The sequence below is a fragment of the Hypanus sabinus genome, chromosome 5 (genome assembly GCF_030144855.1).
Source record: "Hypanus sabinus isolate sHypSab1 chromosome 5, sHypSab1.hap1, whole genome shotgun sequence".
NCBI classification, from domain to species: domain Eukaryota; kingdom Metazoa; phylum Chordata; class Chondrichthyes; order Myliobatiformes; family Dasyatidae; genus Hypanus; species Hypanus sabinus.
The window spans coordinates 142097748-142120390 of NC_082710.1; positions in this window are offsets into that span (position 1 = coordinate 142097748).

Below are 22643 nucleotides of genomic sequence, written 5' to 3' on the forward strand. Positions count from 1 at the left end.
CACCTCCATAATTAGGTATATAAACAGTCCATGAACCCATGATTCCTTGTTTTTGCAATATTTACTTTTGTAATTTATAGATTTTTATGTCTTGCACTGTACTGCTGCTGCAAAACAACAAAACTTAGCATCAGATGTCAGTGATAAAAAACCTGATTTTGATTCTGATCGGGATTGGTGAGTGTTGTAAAATACTCAGAGTTTAGGCAATATTTGTGAAGGGCAAGCAGAGTTCATGTTTGGGTGAGCTTTCGTCAGAACATGAAACACCATTTCTCTTTCTCTCTCCACTATTGCTGCCGATTCTTTGAATATTTTTTCAGTATTCCCAGTTTTTATTTCCGACTTCTAGCTTCTGCAGTTTCATTTTTGCTTTACAGAAACAACAGATCTGTTTCTCAATCCTCAAAAATCAACTACCTCACCCAAGAGCTTCTGGTTGGGGTAAGCCTTGAATGATTTTCTGGGGACACGCTCATATACAGCTGTTCAAATTAAGTCCATTACAACCCTGGTGTGTTCATACAGGTCCATAGATGAGTGGTTGAACACTGCCCAGTCCAGCGACTCGAAGCAATCCTGTAACCATTCCTCAGTTTCCAATGATCCCCTCATAGTTGGCTTAATCTCTGAAGCCTTGCTTTTAAATCGCTGTTTGTATGCAAGTAGCAACGTACAGCCGAATGGTCCAACTTACCAAAATACAGTCTCGGGAAGGAATGATAGGCACTCCTTATCATAGTGTAGCAGTGGTCTAGTGTGATGGGACTTCGGGAGCAACAAGTTACATGCAGGTGAGAATTGGACGGGGCTTTCTTCAAACGGGCCTGGTTGAAGTCACTGACTATCATTTGAAGTTTATCAGGATGGGCTGTTTCTTGCCTGCAGACGACAATGTGCAATGTCATGAGTGCTTTCTTTTTTTTTATTTATTAAATTTTAGAAATTACAAAGAATAAATGTAATAGTAAAATAGTAAGAAAGATAATACTAACCCTCCCCCCTCCCCTTAACCCTCCCCCCCCCTTAACCCTTATCTAAAGAAAAAAAAAAGAAAGAAGAGAAAGATTGCCTGGATATCGGAGGATCCCCCCATGCTCCATGGAGTTCAAAATAATTTTAATATTTATTTTTTACTATCCCCAATTACTATAATTTTATCTTCAAAGGACCTATGTATTTAATCCTATCTTTTGTAAGTATGGGAGCCAAATTTTCAAAAATATATCATATTCATTTCTTAAATTATATGTAATTTTTTCAAATGAAATACAACTATGTATTTCATTATTCCAACGATCCATAGCTAAATATAAATCAGATTTCCAACTAACTGCGACAACTTTTTTAGCTACTGCCAATGCAATTTTTATAAATTTTTTTCTGATACTTGTTCAATTTAAGTTTCGGTATTGTCCCTTCGATTATTATAAAGCAAATCAACTTAGATTTATTGCATCTTTTTTTGATGAAGAAAAATTGGCATGGATTAAAATAGAATTGGATAAGATAGGAGAACATATACCAGAAGATTTTATATATAAATGGGAATCCAAATGGATATGGGAAAAAAAAGTATCTCCTATATTAAGACATTTGATTGATTTATGGAATAAGGTAAATATAGATGATGAGATAAAGAAATCTTTATTAGCAAAAAGAACTTTAATTCAAAATAGGCTTATTCCTTTTACAATGGACAATAAACTTTTACATAATTGGTTCCAAAAGGGGATTAAATATATAGGTGATTGTTTCGAAGGAGGTATATTGATGTCATTTGATCAATTAAAAAATAACTATAAAATATCAAATAACACTCTTTTCTGTTATTTTCAATTAAGAGCCTATTTACAAGAAAAGCTGGGACAAACAATGTTGATGCCAAAACCTAGTGAAATAGAAATATTGATTCAGAAAGGAAGAATTAAAAAATTTACATCTTGTATGTATAATTTGATTCAAAAGCAAATAATTAAATTAGGAATTCATAAATCAAGACAAAAATGGGAATCTGATTTGAATGTTAAAATTGATGGGAAAAACTGGACAAGATTATGTTTTGATAGTATGAGAAATGCAATAAATGTTCGACTTAGATTAATACAATATATTTTTTACATCAATTGTATAAAACACCACAGAAAATAAATAGATTAAATTCAAATATGTCTGACCAATGTTTTCGATGTAATCAAGAAATTGGTACCTTTTTACATTCTACTTGGTCTTGTTTTAAAATTCAACCATTTTGGATAAATTTAAGACTTTTATTGGAACAAATTACTGGAGTACAACTCCCACATAGTCCACTATTATTTTTATAGGAGACAGTGAAGGGACAATGAGTGCTTTCTTATAGTCGGTTGCTGGTGGTATATTAACTGCGGTCAGGATCATGGATGAGAACTCTCGAGTTACAAAACGGAACAGTCTTCTTTTGCACGCTGGTTGTTTGTCAATCTTTAGCTGTAATTTTTCATTGATTTTGTTGCATTTCTATGCTCTACTGTGAATGCCTACATGGAAATGAATCTTGGCGTAGTACGTGGTGACATAAATGCACTTCGATTATAAATCTTCTTTGAACGTTGATGCCACTTGATGCTTAAATGAAGTACTGGTTGTTCACTGTGATGTTGTTCAAAGAGCCCTGTAACCATTGGTATTGGTGATGCTTTATTGCTCTCACATGCACTGAGACAAAGTAAAACACTTTGCCATTCAGAGAGGTTATGCCAAAGCTAAGTACATCGAGGCAGTTAGCAGAAAAAGTGAGTGCAAACTGCGTTGTTGCAACAGCAGTGCAGCCAGACAAATGGAGTGCAAGGGAGACTGTGAGGTAAAGTGGGAGATCAAGTGCTCACCTTTTCACATTGAGAGGTCTGTTCAGCAGGACAGAAACTTTCCTTAAACTCGGTAATATATACTCCCAAGCTTTTGTATCTTCTGTTCAAAAGAAGAATTGCAATACCGTGTTTAAATAGAATCATTAGATTACCTGGGAAAAGGGCCTGCTTACTAGTTAGTACATTGGTTATGCTACTTGTTTAAATAGGTAGTAAACTGGTTGCTGTTGCTCCATTAGTGTAAACTCTGTGGCCTGTTTGAATAGACTCTTTAACCTGCTATAGTATGTTGGCTGAATAGACTTTTTGGACCAATATCACATCCACCCATATATCCACCAATATCACCCATCCACTTTGCCCCTCACCTGGTCTCATCTACCACCTGCCATCTTGTACTCCTTTCCTCCCAGCCACCTCCTTATTCTAGCATCTGTCCCCTTTCTTTCCAGTCCTGATGAAGGATCTCAGCCCAAAACATTGGCTCTTTATTCCCCTTCGCAGCTACGTCATGACTTGCTGAGTTCATCCAACATTCTGTGTGTTCTGCTCGAGACATCACTTGAGTTTTCACTGTTTGTACTCACTTAAGTAGACTCCCTGGGTTGACAGGTATTTCACTGAGAAAATAAACTTCATTTACTGTAAATACTGCAACATATTGATGGTCAGAGTAGTACTGAAACTTCATTTCAAATTTCCTTTAGAAACATAGAAAACCTACAGCACAATACAGGCCCTTCAGCCCACAAAGCTGAACATGTCCCTTCCTTAGAACTATCTAGGCTTACCCATAGCCCTCTATTTTTCTAAGCTCCATGTATCCATCCAAGAGTCTCTAAAAAGACCCTATCATTTCTGTCTCCACCACAGCCACCGGTAGCCCATTCCATGCACTCACCACTCTCTGCATAAAACACTTACCCCGACATCTCCTCTGTACCTTTATTTTTATAAAATAGTACTGAGAAAACTGATGGGAGTGAAGGAACAATATAAGTGTGAGGTGGCTCATTTTGGTAGGTCAAATATGATGGCAGAATATAGTATTAATGGCAAGACTCTTGGCAGTGTGGAGGATCAGAGGGATCTTGGGGTCCAAGTCGAAAGGACACTCAAAGCTGCTGCACAGGTTGACTCTGTGGTTAAGAAAGCATACGATGCATTGACCTTCATCAATCGTGGGATTGAGTTTAGGAGCTGAGAGGTAATGTTGCAGCTATATAGGACCCTGGTCAGACCCCACTTGGAGTACTGTGCTCAGTTCTGGTCTCCTCACCACAGGAAGGATGTGGAAACTATAGAAAGGGTGCAGAGGAGATTTACAAGGATGTTACCTGGATTGGGAAGCATGCCTTATGAGAATAGGTTGAAGGAACTCGGCCTTTTCTGCTTGGTGTGATGGAGGATGAGAGGTGACCTGATAGAGGTGTATAGGATGATGAGAGGCATTGATCGTGTGGATAGTCAGAGGCTTTTTCCCAGGGCTGAAATGCCTAACAGGAGAGGTCACAGTTTTAAGGTGCTTGGAAGTAGGTACAGAGGAGAGTCAGGGGTAAGTTTTTTACGCAGTGAGTGATGAGAGCGTGGAATGGGCTGCCGGCGACAGTGGTGGAGGCGGATACGATAGGGTCTTTTAAGAGACTCCTGGACAAGTACATGGAGCACAGAAAATTAGAGGGCTATTGGTAACCATAGGTAATTTCTAAGGCAAGGACATGTTTGGCACAGCTTTATGGGCGGAAGGGCCTGTATTGTGCTGTAGGCTTTCTACATTTCTATGTAACAAATCTCCTGCAGTTAGTGGTCCAAATTTACTTATTATTTCATTTAGAGATGCATCACGATAACAGGGTTTTCCAGCCCAATGAGCCTGCACCACCCAAATACACCTATCTGACCAATTAACTGTAACCCTTGGGTTCTGTCAGCTGCGTAAACCTAGGAAAGACAGTCTCTGGCCCCACCAAATGTATGAGATTGAGGTGCAAAGCCCCCTGTTTGTATGGAGGCTGTGTGTTGTGTTACCCTGTTACAAATCAGTACCATGAATTAACAGACAGGACACCACATGCAATTAAATAACTTAGCTTTTTTTTCTTAATTTGACTAAAGGGTTGTTAAAGTAAGACAAAAAGAAAAAGCCCCATTTTAATGAGACAGTCTAATGTGCACAAGTTGGAGCTCACCGTTTCTCTTCCACTGGTCCTCCATCGACTTTCCCGGGCTTTGTCGAATCCCAGTCCCACTCCAAGTCCACTCCTTCCTGGTGCCTATGACCTCTCCTTTCTGGCATCTTCTCTCTCCATCTTCTGCTGAACAAAAGACCCAGATTGCCTCTGTGTCAGGCACACAGCAGGAAAACACCATCCCCTCACTGGATAGCTCACATTCCAAAGCACCCGTTATCTCTAATCATAACCCAAACACTGCTGCTACAGAAAGACCTTTACATCAGCAGTGAAACCTTTCCCAGGGTGTTACATAACCTACTAACTTGTCATCTTTGGGTATGTGTGGAGAAACCTATACGGTCATGGGAGAACATACAAACTTCATGGTGGGAATTGGACCTGGTGTGCTGTCACTTTAATAGTGCTATCATACCACCCATCTTAGGGCTCTGAAGGAAGTAGCTGCAGAGAAATGGATGTATTGTCTATAATTCACCAAAATTCCCTAGCTCTAGAGAGGCCCTAGAGGACTGGACAGTTGTGAATATGATCCTCCAACGAGGGGGAGAAAAACAGGAAACCATAGACCAGTTACTTTTAATGCCTGCCATTGGGAAAAAGATGAATCCTGTTATTAAGGAAGTGAAAGCAGAACAATTGAAAAGTGATAAGACAATCACACTCACCAGCACAGTTTTATGAAAAGGAAATTAAGTTTGATAAATTTGCCAGAGTGCTCTGAGAATGTAACAGAGAGGATGAAAAAAGTGGAAGCAGTAGCTGCGGCATATGGGTTGAGTGCCCCTTATCCAAAGGGCTTGGGGCGGGAAGAGTTTTGGATTTGGGAGGTTTTTTTTTTTATTTTTAGATATGTAAGTTGGACTGCGCCCAATCAGTGAATGGGAGCACAAGAGGAATCAACGATTTCACTTAGGTCCATGGTTGAAGATTATAAAGAGCTTCACAGCAGTTTTTGTTGCTGGACTTCAGTGAGTGGGGTTCATTAGAAGGGAAAATAAAAATCAGGCGGGGCAAGCAAAGTGGCTGTTGTTCAAGTGTCTTTGGCTCATCAGGCTTCGGCGAGGTAAATATCTAGTATGTCGCCTCTTCTTCGTTCTTCATTCCTCAGCAGTTAGTGCCATGAGAATGGCTCCAGGGACTGTGTATTGTTCCGCATGTAAGATGTGGGAACTTTGGGAGACCTCCAGCTTCCTGGATAACCACACCTTGGCTCCTACCAGAACACGTTAAGGAACTGGAGCTGAAGCTCGATAACTTCAACACATATGGGAGACTGAGGAAGTCACAGATAGGAGTTACAGGGAGGTAGTCACTGCTCAGTTGCAGGAGGACTGTAACTGCGTAAAGGAAGGGAAACGGGCAGCCATTGCAGATAGCCCTGTGACCATTCCCCTCAATAATAAGTATACCTTTTTGGATACTGCTGAGGGGGAATGACCTACCACTGGGAAGCCACAGTGACCGGGTCTCTGGCACTGAGTCCGGCGCTATGGCTCAGAAGAGAAGAGAGATGAAGAGAACTGTAGTGGTGATTGGATATTCCGTAGAGGAACAGAGATGAGATTCTGTGCACACGATAGAGACACCTGAATGGTGTGTTGCCTCCCAGGTGCCTGGTTTAGGGATGTTTTGGATCAGGTCCATGGCATTCTATAGGGGGAGGGTGAGAAGCCAGAAATATTAGGGTAGAGTGGCACCAATGACATAGGTAGGAAAGGTGAGGGAGTCCTGAAGAGAGATTTCGAGGAGCGAGGTAGAAAGCTGAAAAGCAAGAGAAGTCAAAGCCAACATTAAAGCCAAAGGGGGGGGGGCATATAATAGAGCAAAAATTAGTGGAAAGTTGGAGGATTAGGAAACTTTAAAAAAAAACATCAGAAGGCAACGAAAAATGTCATGAAGTAGGTAAAGATGGATTGCAAAGGTAAGCTAGCCTTAAGGAGGATACCAAACATTTGGTCAAATTTATAAAATGTAAAAAGGAGGGAAGTGTGGTTGCTGGACCACTGTAAAATGATGCTGGCGAGGTAGTAATGGGAGACAGAAGAATGACAGATGAACTGAACAAGTATTATTCGTCAGTCTTCGCTGTGGAATGCACTAGCAGTATGACGGAAGTTCAAGAGTGTCAGTGAACAGAAGTGAGTGAAGTTGCTATTACAAGGGAGAAGGTGACAAATGATCTATACCCCAGGATTCTGAAAGAGATGGCTGAAGAAACCGTGGAGGCATTTGTAATGATCTTTTAAGAGTCAATGCATTCTGGCATGGTTCCGGAGGACTGTAAGATTGCAAACGTCACTCCACTCTTCCAGAAGGGAGAGAGGCAGAAGAAAGGAAATCGTTGGTCAGTTAATGAAGAGTTAGAGTCAATCATTAAGGATGTGGTTTCAGGGTACCTGGAGACACATGACAAAGTAAGCTGAAGTCAGCTTGATTTCCTGAAGGGAAAATCTTGCCTGACAAATCAGTAGGAATTCTTTGAAGAGAGAGAAGCAGGATAAACAAAGCAGAATCAGTTGATGTTGTGTTCAGAGGTTTTTGACAAGGTGCCACACATGAGGCTGGTTAACAAAACAAATGCCCATGGTATTACAGGAAAGATTCTAGCATGGATAGAGCATTGGCTGTTTAGCATGAGGTAAAGAATGGTTAAAAAAAAGGGGGAGCCTTATCTGGTTGGCTGCCAGTGACTCGTGGTGACCCACAGGAGTCTGTGTTGGGACCGATTCCTTTTACGTTATATGCCAATGATTTGCTTGATGGAACTGATGGCTTTGTGACCAAGTTTGCAGATGATACAAAGATGGGGGGTGGGGGGGCGGTTGCTGGTTGTGTTGAGGAAGCAGAGAGGCTGTAGAAGTTTCTAGACAGATTAGGAGAATAGGCAATGAAATGACAAATGGCATCTCGGAAATGGTGTGCTGGCACTAGAGGGTCCAGAGGAGGTTCACAAGGATGATTCCAGGAATGAAAGGTTTATTATATGAGCAACATTTGATGGCTCTGGGCCTGTAATCACTGGAGTTCAGAATGAGGGGAGATCTCAATGAAACCTATCGAATGCTGAAAGGCCCCCGGTAGAGTGGGTACGGAGAGGACATTTCCTATGGTGGGAAGTCTAGGACCAGAGGAAACAGCCTCAGAATAATGGGACATCTAATTAGAATGGAGATGAGAAGGAATTTCTTTAGCCAGAATGGAGAGTCTGTGGAATTCATTGCCACAGGCAACTATGGATGTCAAGGCATAGTGTATATTTAAGGCAGAGGTTGATAGATTCTCGATCAGTCAAGACATGAAGAGATATACAGGAGACTGGTGCTGAGATCAAAATTGGATCAACCATGATGAAATGGTGGAGCAGACTTGATGGGCCAAATGGCCTAACTCTGCTCCTATATCTTATGTTCTTATAATGAGATACAGTGCTTATAAAAATGTATTCACCCCCCTTGGAAGTTTTCATGTTTATTGTTTTACAACATTGAATCACAGTGGACTTAATTTGGGATTGTAGTAAAAAATACACCTGTATTTGGAATGTCCAATTGCTGGTGAGTCAGTATCCCGGCAAAAACTACACCACGAAGACAAAAGAACACTCCAAACAACTCCATGAAAAGATTATTGAAATGCACAAGTTAGGAGATGGATACCAGAAAATCTCCAAGTCACTGAATCAATCATCAAGAAATGGATAGAATATGGCACAGCTGTAAATCTGCCTTGAGCGGACTGTCCTCAAAACTGAATAACCGTGCAAGAAGGGACTAGTGAGCAAGGATGCCAAGAGAACTATGGCAACTCTAGAGGAGCTAGAAGCTTCAGTGGCTGAGATGGGAGAGACTGCACATACAACAACTGTTGCCCGGGTGCTTCACTAGTCACAGTTTTATGAGAGAGAGGCAAAGAGATAGCCGCTGCTGAAAATATCTCACATGAATCTTAGCTTGTCTTTGCCAGAAGGCATGTGGGAGGCTCTGAAATCAGATAGAAGAAGCTTCTATTGTCTAATGGAACCAAAATGGAGCTTTTTTGGCCATCAAACTAAATGTTATGTTTGGCATAAGCCAAACACCACGCACATCAAAAACACAACATCTCTACCATGAAGCATGATGATAATGACTGCATCTTGCTGTGGGGATGCTTCACTACAGCAAACCCTGGAAGGCTTGTGAAGGTAGAAGGTAAAATTAATGCAGCAAAGTACAAGGAAATCCTGAAGGAAAACCTGATGCAGTCTGCAAGAGAACTGTGACTTGGTAGAAGATTTGTTTTCAGCAAGACTGTGACCCCAAGTTAATGCTAACACAGGAATAGCTTAAACACAGCAAAGTTAATGTCTGGAGTGGCCAAGTCAGAGTCCAGACCTCAATCCAATTGAGAATATGTGCCAGGACTTGAAAAAGGCTGTTCATTCATGATCCCCATGCAATCTGACAGAGCTTGAGCAGATTTGTAAAGAAGAATGGGGAAAAATTGCAGTGTCCAGATGTGCAAACCCAATAGAGACCAATCCACACAGGCTCAAGGCTGTAATTGCTGACGAAAGTGCATCTACTAAATACTGACTTGAAAGGGGTGAATACTTATACAATCAATTATGTTTTATATTAGTAATTAATTTAGACCTCTTTGTAGAGATCTGTTTTTCACTTTAACACAAATGTGTCTTCTTCTTTGTTCATTGTTGACCAATATCAAAAAAGCCAAATTAAATCCACTTGGATTCAATGTTGTAAAACAGTAAAACATTTAAACATCCAAGGGGGGTGAATACTTTTTATAGGCACTATACTCTGAGATCATCATCATTTCTAAATCTGAATTTATGGTGCTTCCAGTTAGTAGTCTTGGTCTTATACTTGTTCATTGCACACATTTATTTAACAGTAAAAGAGATTACATTACATTAATATTATGAAAATATAATGTGTGCAATGTAACAAAAGCAGTACAGTAACATCAGGAGAATACACGAGTCAGCTGTTCAACGACAACAAATCACGACAGGCTTTCAGTCTCCACCTATAATGTTGTGTTTTGTTTAAAAGTTTACCGCACATTGTTTAGATTTTTATGTAAGATATAAGAACAATCAGCATTGTAGACTTGTTCTGGTGTTAGATTTTCATCGGTGACAATCTTGTCAAACTCAACAATGAATTTCTCTGCTGCTTCATGATCAGCAGACAATTTATCTTCAGAATTTTTAAAATCATTAAAAAATTTAATGTTATGTCTTTTCTTAAACTCGTGCAACCAGCTTTAGTTTTCAGTCTGTCATGATAGATCTTTGCTTGTTTCATGATTGGCATATCGTTAAGCCGCAGATCTTCACTGCGATGCTGATGAATCCACTCCTTTGATACTCATCAAGGACTTCATTCTTTGCTTTATGCAGTTAATGGACATTCAGACTTCAATAGAAGCAGAACGCAGATTTGCCTGACTCTGAAGTGTGTGTAGTTCATTAGTCCCAGCTGACACTCATTGATTACAACACGGAAAGGGAAGCTACAGTATTTGCCCCAAAGGCTCCCACGCTTGCTCCCAGCAGAGTAATCCCATTAGTTCTCATTAACTTCTGTTCATTACAGATGTGAGGTCACTTCTCAGCAACGTCTGTGGTGCACAGACAGCTGTGCATCGCCTGGGATCTTCCCAGAAGTTTGTAGAGTTTCGCAATTGTGATGTCATGTCAGCAGTTAAAACATTTCAGATTTTGGGTTTTCGAATAAGGGATACAGAACCTATATTAAGATTTTTCAGATAGCATTTGTTAAATTGCCACATAAAAGAATTTCTTAATAAACCATGAGGAAAATATGTTAAACATCACGACCCAGGTGTGCAACATTGCATGTAACAAAGGAATCACTGTGAAGCTCCGTGACTGAGAGAAGATGTTTATGCTGCAGCTCAGTATATTCAGAAGGCCAAGTCCTTGGGTATAGCCAGTGGGGAGCACCCCTGCTGAAGATGATAGTGAGTTAATTCACTGGTAATTCTACATGAAATGTCTTTTCAGGCCGGGTGTGTAACTGACAGGCAAGGCATTGCATTTAACATACTGTATGTTTTTTTGAAAACTGTAAGGCAGTTCAAAACAATTTGCCTCTCACTCATGTGATTGAAATTTTAGTTGCAGTTAAGAATAGTTCAAACTATATGAAATATTAATGAACCCCAAGGTTACAAAGGTATATTAAATTGTTTTAAATCGGATGACAAAGGAGATTATTTGCTGGAAAACAGAGATGGTTGGACATTAATCATTCCGCAAGGTTTGACAGCTGACATCATGAGACTGGCCGTTGGCATTGCCCGCGACAGCATTCAGCGGTATAGGGCTGCAAGATCTATGACTTGAGGGGCATAGTGGGGACAATGAGAACTAATGGGATTACTCTGCTGGGAGCAAGCGTGGGAGCCTTTGGGGCAAATACTGTAGCTTCCCTTTCCGTGTTGTAATCAATGAGTGTCAGCTGGGACTAATGAACTACACACACTTCAGAGTCAGGCAAATCTGCGTTCTGCTTCTATTGAAGTCTGAATGTCCATTAGCAACAAACCAAAATGGAGTAACTTAATGGGTCAACTTTGCCTGCTCTACTTGGTTCCTCCAGCATCTTGTTTGTTCTTCCAGCTTCTAGCGTCTATTGCCCATAGTGTCTCTAAATGTCCATACTATCGGTGAAGGTGTTACTCTGCTCTCTCTTCATTTTCAATGGTCATAAGTGATTCCTTGCACCATTTTGAGGGTGTGTGTGTGTGCGCGCATGTGTGCGTGTGCATGTGTGTGTCTGGCATCCTGCCTCACTGTTACCCCTCAATTAACATTACAAAATCAGAATATCTAGTCATTAGTATTTGTGGGGACTTGCAGAACCTCAGTTCAAATGCCAGAATTCCTTTAAGAGGTCAATTCCATGCAAAAAGAGGCAAGCCTCCCCTACTAAGGAGTGAGGGGCAGCAGCACACTGAGTTGTACTGCATCAAGAAAGGCCTTTCAGTCCAACTTGCTCATGCCGACTAAGATTTCAATCTATGCAGATCCCTGTGAGTTTGGAAGGAGTGTGGAGAAAGATGCAAGGGCCTGTGTCACAGTTCACCCCAGCAGCTGCGTGGCAGCGGACTCTCTGGTCTATGCGCAGTTCCCCAGGACACACACCAAGACGGACATCAAGTGCAGCTGGGAGATCACCGATTTGGTGAAAGACTCCCTTTGGTCTGCCCAAGGCTTGCTGGTCTGCCAGCACATCAAGATGTCCACCAGGCATGTTCCAGGCTGCAGGAATACGTGCTGAGGGACGCACTGAGGGTTGGTGCAGGTTCTGCAAGGGCACGATGGGGGAGGACCACCGGGTAGGCGTCGTCGAATACTGGAGAGGGAGGGCATTTGTTGGGGAGGATATTGTAACAGGATACCAGTGACAGCAGTGCTATTGACAGATATGTAGGAATGAAATAGAACAGTACTGAAAGCATTGACTTCAAAATGAAGAATAAAAAGGCATTGCATAGCTCATTCTTGCCCTTTTTTATTATAAATAAAATTTATTTTGTATAAACAAAATTTCCATCTAAACTAGTCTCAATTGCTCATATTTCACCCATATCCCTCTAAACTTTTCCCATCCATGTACGTCTCATCCAAGAAACTTTTAAAATTTGTTAATATCCCTGCCTCAACCACTTGGTCCAACACAGTGGTTCCCGCACGTTTTTGAGTTACTGCCACCTTGGCTTCCAGACCAATTCCCAATGTTCCCCCCTCTCTTTCCAATCATTACATAAAAACTACAAAAAATGTTGAATTACGATGCAGTGAAAGAAAATAGGAACTGCAAATTTAAAGCCGTGACAAATAATTTCAAAAATATTCAAACTAATTTAAAGCTACAAATAAAATTATTTCTTTATTCACTTAAAGTAAAAACAATTTTTATCAACAATTTAAGAGCGTATATTTCTAGTCCAAATATTCACTACTTCATTCCTCTTTCATCTTTCATTGAGATGGATAGGTGGGCTTGGTGCAAAGACATCAGCTTCTCAACATAGGCTGATTGTCACTCATAAGGAGTCTTAGATCCCACGTTCGGTAATTTACAGTTTGTTTCATTGCTTTGAAAGAGGTTGGGCAATTGCATTGAAACTACGCTCCATGAAATATGATATTGGCACGGCAATGAAGGACATCGTTTCCTTTTCTGACAGTGCATGACAGCATTCAGAGATTTCTTTCTGCACTCAAAAGTCTTGATATGATTTTAGAACCTCAACTTCAGCTCAAAGCCTTTTCAGAACCAATCAGACTCAAAATCACCAGCATAATATCACCAGTTTAATATCATTGGCATACGTTGTGAAGTTTGTTAATTTTGAGGCAGCATACAATACAATACATGATAATATAGGAAAAAAACTGCAAATTACAGTAAGTATACATGTGTAAATAGTGGGAAAACAGAAATTTTGAAAAAGTACTGAGAAAAGGTTATAATAGACAATGTTGCACTTAAATAGGGTTAACTTGGACCGAAATGTGGGGTTGACTGATTTAACTTTGATAAGATTCACATAATTTCCTTGCAATTTAGGACTGATTTCATTAAACTTTGCAAATAATTCTGACAAATAACCAATTTCATGCCTAATATTCTGGAGTTGATTGCTGAATGAAGCATCTGAGTCTTCAAAGAAATTTATCACAGTTTCAAAAAGCACATAAAAGCATCTCAGGCATTTTCCATTTGAGAGCCATCCGACTTCTGTATGCAACAGCAAGCGTTCAAACTGTTCATCATTCTCAACACAAAGCTCTTGAAATAGTCAAGAATCAAGAGCACGGGACTGGATTTTATTTTCCGCTGTCATGGCAGTATTTAATCATTTGTGCAACCAAACACTTGGGTTTTTTTCAACAAGATGTCAAGATATTGTCTATAAATTACACAGGGAATGGTAAATATGTTAGATACAGCTTTTCTGAAGAAAGCAATAACCCCACAAAGCCAAACTGTCATTGATGGTGCCCCATCTGTTGCACAAGCAAGAATGCTGGTGAGCGGAATGTCCGGCTCTTTGAAAAATTGTTCTACAATCTGAAATATTGACTTCCTCTTTGTACCTATTTCTAGTCCCCTTGTAAGTAACAACCCTTGAACCACTTTCATAAAGTAAACATAATCAAGAACCAAAGATTTGCTGCCTGGCAAAGTTGGCTCATCCAACTTCAGAGTAAATTCTGCTGTCCTATGTATGTTGCACAGTGTGTCTTCCACGTTCCCAGCCAATTCACGTATTCATCTTTGAACAGAGTTGTCACTGAGCAGAATAATTTTATTTAGCTGGTCTGGTGACATGCGAAATCACACTCAGAACCTCTCCAATTGTATGGGACTGTACAGATTTATCAATGAGCAATGAAATGTTGTATGAAGCACACAAACCATCACTGTCTTATTGTGAAGTGCTGGCAAACATGTTTTGAAGTATTTGAATTGAATTGAATTGACTTTATTACTTACATCCTGCATCTTACATGAGGAGTAAAAATCTTTACATTACATCTCCGTCTAAATATACAATGTGCAACTTATAGTAATTTATAATAAATAGTATGTACAACCAGTCATTCAATACAAGATAGAAATACGGTTGCATCAGCATGAATTAATCAGTCTGATGGCCTGGTGGAGGAAGCTGCCCTGGAGCCTGTTGGTCCTGGCTTTTATGCTGTGGTACTATAAACTGGATGGTAGCAGCTGGAACAATTTGTAGTTGGGGTGACTCAGGTCCCCAGTGATCCTTCGGGCCCTTCTTACACACCTGTCTTTGTAAGTGTCCTGAATGGGTGGGAAGTTCACATCTACAGATACACTGGGCTGTCCGCACCACTCTCTGCAGAGTCCTGTGATTGAGGGAGGTACAGTTCCCATACTAGGCAGTGATGCAGCCAGTCAGGATGCTCTCTATTGTGCCCCTACAGAAAATTCTTAGGATCTGGGGGCCCATACCAAACTTCATCAACCATCTGAAGTGGAAGAGGCACTGTTGTGCCTTTTTCACGACACAGCCGTATGTACAGACCACATGAGATCCTCGGTGATGTTTATGTCTAGGAGCTTAATGCTGTTCACCCTCTCAACCCCAGATCCATTGATGTCAATAGGGATTAGCCTGACTCCATTTCTCCAATGCTTTTGCGACATTGAGGGAAAGCTTGCTTTCTTGACACCACTGTGTTAGGGTGATGACTTCTTCTCTGTAGGGTGCCTCAATATTATTTGAAATTATGCCAATAAGTGTAGTGTCATCAACAAATTTAATTAGCATTTTGCAAGTCTGGATGGCGACACAATCATAGGTATATACAGAGTAAAGGAAGGGGGCTTAGGACACAGCCCTGAGAGACACCTGTGCTGAGGGGCAGAGGTGAGGGAGCCCTCTCTTACCACCTGCCAGCGACCTGATCCAGGATTCAGCTACACAAGACAGGGTGAAGTCCGAGGTCTCTGAGCTTCTTGTCCAGACTGGAAGGAATTATGGTGTTGAATGCTAACTATAGTCCAAGAACAGCATTTTCACATAAGCATCCTTCTTCTCCAGGTGCATAAGGACAGTGCATAGAGCAGTGGTTATTGCATCATTGTTGATCAGTTGTGTCAGTAGTTGAACTGTAGGGGGGTCCAGTGTGGGTGGTAGCAAGCTGCAGATATAATCCTTGACCAGCTTCTCAAAGCATTTGCTTATTATTGAGGTGAGTGCGACAGGACGCCAGTCATTCAGACAAGTTATCTTGGTATTTTTAGGTACAGGAACAATGGTGGATGTCTTAAAGCAGGAGGGCACTCTACACTGGGAGAAGGAGAGACTAATAATGTCTGTAAACACACCTGATGGTTGTGCCATGCACACTCTGAGTAATTTTCCGAAATTTTCTGTTTCTGAAAATTTTCACAACGTGACTGATAATAAGCCAAGCTCTTGTTTCCTTTACCAGAGTGTACTCTCTTCAAATGTTCAAGGAGCCTGGGCATTTTCATTACCTCATTTGAAAGAAACTTCTTCACGCAACAGACACATTACTGCGATCAGGCAAATTATTATGTATCAGGCAAAACCTGGCTCTGCCTGAAGTGGTGCAGCAATATCTCATTTGGGCCATGGTCAAGCTCATTCAAAAGCCAGATTCCAAGCATTACGCCACTGAATGCCAGACCCTAATTCATAAGCATTCCATCACTGTGCAATTAGAGTATGGGAGTCGTACTTCTACTGCCCTTGCTAGGCAGAGAGTTAAACACCTTCTCAAAAATCACCTAAGGCAGAAACTTACTTCAGGGTTTTTCATAAGAAAACTTTGTGAAATTGCAGAAAGTTAAGGGCAACACATTAGACTCAATGCAGCATTGTTGCATGCCTTACTGTATTAATATTCTCAATTATTCTCACAATCAGTGTTAAACAAGGTAATACACACATGCAGCATTCTATAGCTATGCCATGGACTAGAGTGAACTCGCGGTGTAACAATAGTTTAATAGCGTTGAACGCTAAATATAATACTTCCTTCAAAGTACATCTACTAAATGTTTAGCAATACTAAGACTCACAGATATTGCTGTTTCAAGGGCAAGTAAATAGTGGATGGAGATTGATATCTTTCTATCGTATTTGCTCCAAGTCGAAATCCAAATTAACCCATGCAGGAAATGATGTTACAGAACAGCTTATGAGCAGGTTGTGATGTTGACATAAAAAGAACTGCACACAAAATGAACAATGCTTCTAGAGGCAGAACAGTAACACTAACAAGAGAAAATCTGCAGGTACTGGAAATCTGAGCAACACACACAAAATGCCAGAGGAACGCAGCAGCCCAGGAACCACCTATGGGAAAAAGTACAGTCAAAGTTTCAGCCTGACTAGCTTATACCATACTAGAGTAGGGAACAGCAATAATGCATGGGCAGAGCCCGTAAATGACACAAGTTCTTCAGTCCAGATTTTTCATGGTACACCAAATACAAAAGTGTCACATTGCTTTTCAACAATAATAACATGCTTCGAGTCACATCTAGACAAGGGTTCCCAACCTAGTGTCCACAGACCCCTTGCTTACTTATGCTGTTCAATAGCAGAGAGAAAGTTGGGAAACCCAGTCTAATGAAGGCTTAGCAAGCGATGGGGTGATTATGTGAGCATTGTAATCAATTATGAGGCACTGAGGATCTAATGCTTATAATAAGTAATTTATCTTTATCACCCCATTAGGAACTCCCGACATCTCTTGGGGGGTGGGGAGCCAATATCATCCACATTGGGAACCTCTGATCATAGAATCAGTCAGAGAGCCATAGAACATTACAGTACAGAAGCAGGCCCTTCAGCCCTTCTAGTCTGTGGCAAACCACTGATCTGCCTAGTCCAATTGACCTGCACCTGGACCACAGCCCTCCGTACCTCTTTCATCCATGAACCTATCCAAATGTCTCTTAAATCTTGAAATTGACCCCACATCCACTACTTGTGCTGGCAGCTCATTCCACACTCTCACCACCCTTTGAGTGACGAAGTTCCCCCTCATGTTCCCGGAAAACATTTCACTTTTCACCCTTAACCCCTGATCTCTCGTTCTCATTTCACCCAACCTCAGTGGAAACAGCCTGCCTACATTTACTCTACCTATACCACACATAATTTTGCACACCTCTTATCAAATCTCTCCTCTATCTTCTATGCTCTGGGAAATAAATTCTTAACATACTTAACATTTCCCTATAACTCAGATCCTAACTGCCGGCAACATCCTTGTAAATTTTTTCTGCACTCTTTTAATCTTATTTACATCTTTCTTGTAGGTAGGCAAACAAAACTGGACATTATACTCCAGATTTAGCCTCACCAAGTTCTTATACAATTTCAACATAACATCCTAACTCCTGTATTCAATACTTTGATTTATGAAGGATAATGTGCCGAAAGCTTTTCCTATGACCCTATCTACCTGTAATGCCACTTACAACAAATTATGGACCTGTATTCCCAGATCCCTCTGTTCCACCACGCTCCTCAGTCTCCTACCACTCACTGTGTAAGACCTATCCTAATTGGTCCCCCCAAAGTGCAGCACCTCACACTTGTCTGCGCCAAATTCCATCTGCCATTTCTTAGCCCACTTCACCAGCTGATCCAAATCCTGCTGCAAGTTTTGATAGAGTCTTCGCTGTCACTACATCCCCAACCTTGGTATCATCCACAAATTTGCTGATCCAATTTATCGCATTATCATCCAGATTACTGATATAGATGACAAACAGCAATGGACCCAGTCCAGATCCCTGTGGTTTACCACCTGTCATGGGCCTCCAGTTAGAGACACAACCATCTACAACCACTCTCTGACTTCTTCTGCAAACCCAATGTCTAATCCAATTCACTACCTCACCTTGAATGCCAAATGACTGAACCTTTTCTACCAACCTCCTATGTGGGACCTCGTCAAAGACATTGCTAAAGTCCATGTAGACAACATCCAGTGCCTTGTCTTCATCAATATTCTTGGTAACTTCCTTGAAAAACTATGAGATTGGTTAAACATGGCACTTAAAGTACAAAGTCATGTTAACTATCCCTACCCAGTCCTTGGCTATCAAAATACTCATATATCTGGTCTCTTAGAATACCACCCAATAATTTTCCCACTATTGATGTCAGGCTCACTGGCCTATAATTTCTTGCTTATTACTCTTAGAGCCTTACTTAAGCAACGAAACATTAGCTGTCCTCCAATCCTCCCATTGCTAAGGATGGTTAAAGGATCCATGCGAGAGCCCCTACAATTTCTGCACTGGCTTCCCACAGGGTCAAGAAATTATTCTATATGCTGCCCACCCTCTGAGTGAAAATATCTTCCCTCAATTTCCTTTTAAGTCTTTCCCTTTCATCTTAACTTATGATTTCTAGTTTTTGATTCATCAACTTGGGGAAAAACACAGCACATTCGCCTGATCTATAGAACATAAAACATAGAATAGTACTGCACTGTACAGGCCCTTTGGCCCACAATTTTGTGCCGACCCTTAAACTCTGCCTCCCATATAATTCCCCAACTTAAATTCTGCCATATACCTGTCCAGTAGTTTGTTAAATTTCACGAGTGTATCTGCCTCCACCACTGACTCAGGCAGTGCATTCCAGGCACCAACCACTCTCTGAGTAAAATATCTTCCTCTAATATCCCTCTTGAACTTCCCACCCCTTACCTTAAAGTCATGTCCTCTTGTACTGAGCAGTGGTGCCCTGGGGAAGAGGCACTGGCTGTCCACTCTGTCTATTCCTCTTAATATCTTGTACACCTCTATCATGTCTCCTCTCATCCTCCTTCTCTCCAAAGAGTAAAGCCTGAGCTCCCTTAATCTCTGATCATGATGCATACTCTCTAAACCAGGCAGCATCCTGGTAAATCTCCTCTGTACCCTTTCCAATGCTTCCACATCCTTCCTATAGTGAGGCGACCAGAACTGGACACAGTACCCCAAGTGTGGCCTAACCAGAGCTTCATAGGGCTGAATCATTACCTCGCGACTCTTAAACTCTATCCCTCGACTTATGAAAGCTAACACTCCATAAGCTTTCTTAACTACCCTATCTACTTGTGAGGCAACTTTCAGGGATCTGTGGACATGTACCCCCAGATTCCTCTGCTCCTCCACACTCCCAAGTTTCCTGTCATTTACTTTGTACTCTGTCTTGGAGTTTGTCCTTCCAAAATGTACCACCTCACACTTCTCCAGGTTGAACTCCATCTGCCACTTCTCAGCCCACTTCTGCATCCTATCAATGTCTCTCTGCAATCTTTGACAATCCTCTACACTATCCACAACACCACCAACCTTTGTGCCATTTGCAAACTTGCCCCCACATCCAAGTTGTTAATAAAAATAATGAAAAGTAGAGGTCCCAGTACCGATTCTTGTGGGACACCACTAGTCACAACCCTCCAAACTGAATGTACTCCCTCCACCACAACCCTCTGCTTTCAGCAGGCAAGCAAATTCTGAATCCACCTGGCCAAACTTCCCTGGATCCCATGCCTTCTGACTTTCTGAATAAGCCTACCACCTATGCCTCTCATGACTTTATACACCTCTGTTAGGTCAACCCTCTTTCCCCTACACTACAATGCTCAACTTCTCTCTATAATTCAGTCTTTCAAGAAACAACATCCTTGTGAATCTCCTCTGCACACTTTCCAGTTGAATAGAAAATCATCTATAGCACAATTCGAAAACTCAACAGAATGCTCCAAATGTGGCCTCACCAACAGCTTGTTAAAAACCGCACACAGCATGCTAGTTTCTATACTGAATGTCCTGATTGATGAAGGCCAACTGGACTTCTTCGCCAACCTGGTGTGTGCGAATACCACCACCTTCAGGATCCCCTTGAAGTCGTGCATCATCCCGAACTGAAAATGTACCATCAGTTCAATATTTATGTCCTCAGAAAAGGAAATCTGTCTTTACCTAATCAAGTCATTTGTGTTGTCCCAGACACAATAATGTGGCTGAGTCTGGCCCAACAGGCTTCTCAGTTCAAGAGCAGTCAGGAATGGGCAGCAATGCCATCATTCTCGAAAATAAATGATTATATTTAGTGATCACTTTATTAGGTACCTCCTATAGCTAATATAGTGGCCACTGAGTGTATATTCATGATCGTCTGCTGCTGTGACCCATCCACTGCAATGTTCAAGAGCTTTGCATTCAGAGGTACTCCTCTGCACACTCAATGGGTATTTGAGTTACTGTTGTCTACCTGTTAGATTGAACCAGTCTGGCCACTCCCCTCTGACTTCTCTCATTAGTAAGGTGTTTTCACTCGCAAAACTGCACCATGAGACCTTCATGCTGCTCACAGGATGTTTTTTTTTGTTTTTTGCTCCATTTTCTGTAAACTCCAGAGAAAGTTGTGTGTGAAAATCCCAGGAAGTCAGGAGTTTCTGAAATACTCAGACCACCCTGTCTGGCACCAGCAATCATTCCACAAAGTCACTTAGTTTACTTTTCTTCCCCATTCTGATGTTTGTTCAAAACAAAATTGAAGCTCTTGACCATGTCTGCATGCTTTTCAGCATAGAGTTGCTGTTACATGATTGGCTGATTCGATAATTGCATTAATGAGTAAGTGTGCCTAATGATGAAGCCACTTAGTGTATAGAAGAGGAAAACTCTCTTCTACAGCACTTCCTGGGACAATTTTATCGCAAGGTCTGCAGTTGCTCAACAAGATGACTCACCATCTTCTCAAAGAACTTTCAGGGAGGGCAATAAATTCCAGTCAAACAAAAAAGGAATTTTAATGATACATTAACAAATGAACATACTCTTCCCCACTATCACTTCAACAAAACTGAAGGATGAATTGAGTTCAGGAAAGGCACCCGCACAGAAATTTTAAAAAAAAACAGATGCTGGAAATCTGAAATAAAATCAACAAATACTAGAAACATTGAACAGTTCAGAAAGGAACACGATAAAATCTGTAGATGCTGGAAGTCCAAAGCAACGCACAGAAACCGCTGCTGGAGTTCAGCAGTCCAGGCAGCATCAATGGAAAAGTGTAAACAGTCAATGCTTCAGGCCGAGACCATTCAGCAGGTCAGACTGAATCTATAGAGAGAGAGGGGGAGCGAGACAGGTCTGACGTCTGAAATCAGAGAACTGCTGAGTACCTGCCTCCTTTTTCTTTAATATAGTTATTCCAAAATCTTATGGCTTCATTGCAGGAAATATGCAGCTTGCATTGTGTGAATATAGGTGTGCTTCTCAGATCAGAGGACTGATTCTCTTTAGAAATCACTTAGTATTAAACATTGTAAATACATTTTTGATGGAACAATCTTTACAGACTGTCCCAGCGATTTCCAAGCAATCAAAACTGAAATGTGTTTCCATCCTTTTCAAAAGCTTTGCATAATATTTTTCCACCATTGTCATTAACACCAGAGTCATTTAATTTTTCTCATTTAATCCCAATAATTGCATGCAGGACACAGCATGAAGGCTAACTGCAAATGGTAATTGTGTGTATAACATCAATGAAGCTCTTGCAATTTGTATCACACAGATATAGTCGACTGAAATCACTGCAAACTGTGTGGTATGATTCCTATGAGTAGAGATCACTTCAACTCTAACCCTGGGGCTTCTACAAACCTCTGTCCCGTCCCAAGACCTATCATTATGTTTGATTGCATTTCAGATAGGGGAGAAGCATTGCAATCAGAACTCTAGTGGCCAAAGATACAGTTTCATTGTCTTCCTGTGTGGTGTTCTAATTAAAATGCAGTTATGAAAATAATCGCCTGTTATTAATTAGAAGTCAGTACATTACTCAGTTGTACCCTAACCACTCAGGAATGGTCTCTGTCAAATTATTTGTGCCTCCGTACAAAACTCAGCCCTTCAATATCGTAGTTAATTTGCTAATCACGGAGTACTCCATTCACATGTTCTGCAATTGCTGTTGGAAGATTAATTAGCAGAGTACTAATGAGGCTTGCATTAACGGGTATTTCTCT